At 41.3% G+C, this 1,612-nt stretch overlaps 1 pseudogene; it reads right to left on the reverse strand.

Annotated features, from left to right (window-relative positions):
* Window positions 1-586: 586 nt before the first annotated feature.
* On the reverse strand, window positions 587-1,612 carry LOC106822638 (vomeronasal type-1 receptor 4-like; annotated as a pseudogene).

Genomic DNA, 1,612 nt, shown 5'->3' on the forward strand with positions numbered 1-1,612 from the left:
CTTTAATGTACAAGAAAATGATTTCAACGTGCTATCTCCATGCATAACACTACATTTCAAATAAATGACCACCGTCTATCTAAGGATGTTATGTACAAAACTCTTAACTGGCAACCAAAGGCTCTAATCACGGAGACTGACCTGACCCTCCAGATCTATCCCAGGCTATTCTTTATTCCCTAAGAACATTACATTTCGTAAGTTTCAGGAATGATCTGCCTCAGGCTGACTCATTTTCATGTAGATTTTCCTGAAATTCTAGCCTAGTTCATTTCTGGGAAATTTACTGTAATGCATCAAAAGTTACACACTCAAAGACTTCTCCATAACATCCAGATAGTTTCAAGACCTGCTGTTTATGACTTCATAAGTTCTAAACTTCCCCTTTGCAACAACTAGTAAAACTTTAATCACATATTTACATGATAATGATACTTCATCACAATACGATCGTGATTTAATGTTTATTTTGAAGAAGATGCTCAGGATATTTTGTTTACCATTGTCTTGTGATTGATCACTTTATTTAGGTCTCTGAGGGGGAATGAATGAATTGACAATTGTCCGTTGTGTAAATATATACAACTTATGTATTTCTGACCAGATTAGGGAATTTTATATTCCTTTTCCAGGCAATGCAGAGTCTAGACACACTGGAGTCACTTTTCATGAGCAGAAAGGGGCTGACTGTTGGGAAACACATGGTCGTGATTGCAGTGATGTTCACCAGGAACCAGTCAGGATTATTTACAACAGCCAAAACAATTTGCAAGATGGAAGCAAGGGCATAAAAGTAGACAAAGGTGCTCATCAGGAGAAGGATGGTTTTGGTAGCTCTGGACTCAGGGGAGGATCTGCGGGAGATGTGGGCCCTACAAAGGTGTTGGACCCTCTGCTTGTGCCTGTACAGGATGAAAACCATGGTGCTGCTGGCCCAAAGCATGAGCCCCAAACAGAAAACATCAGGGACTGATAGCAATGCTGCATATAATGAGTCACTGGTTTTGTCATGAACAACAGAAGAACAGTATAGGAAATCTTTGTGGTTTGTCAGGTTTTTCTTGCTCAGTTTGCCAGTTACAAAGATAGGAAAAATGACATTTACCAGCACTTGCAGGATCCAACACAGGAAAAGAGAGGGGACAATGTACTTGGGAGCTTTTGCTTTAAGCTCTGCCCACCTGGAGTTCCTGTGACTGATCGTGATCACCTGGAAGACACTCAAGACACAGATGCTACCAATGGACACTCCCCTCCCGACTCTGTGAAGAAATATAAAAAATTTGCATCCAAAATTACTGATGAAATTTGTCCACCCAAATGCTGCCATTGTCTGAGGGACTCCTTTACAGAAGAGGGCTAAGAAGTTGGCTACAATCAGGTGCTTAAGAATCAAATCTGTGCACCTTAACCTGGACTGAGTGAAGTAAAGGATGATATAATGGCAAAGAAGAGAGGCATTGCCCAGGATCCCCACCACAATCTGTGTTAAGAAGATCACTGCTATTGCCAAATCCCTGTTGGCCATCCTGTCAGTGCCCAGTCAGTGGTATTTGTCTTCTGAGCTAGAGTTTCCTGCATGGGAATAATAGGCATTGGCTACATGGATCAT

The sequence above is a fragment of the Equus asinus genome, chromosome 26 (assembly GCF_041296235.1).
Source record: "Equus asinus isolate D_3611 breed Donkey chromosome 26, EquAss-T2T_v2, whole genome shotgun sequence".
Lineage (NCBI taxonomy): Eukaryota > Metazoa > Chordata > Mammalia > Perissodactyla > Equidae > Equus > Equus asinus.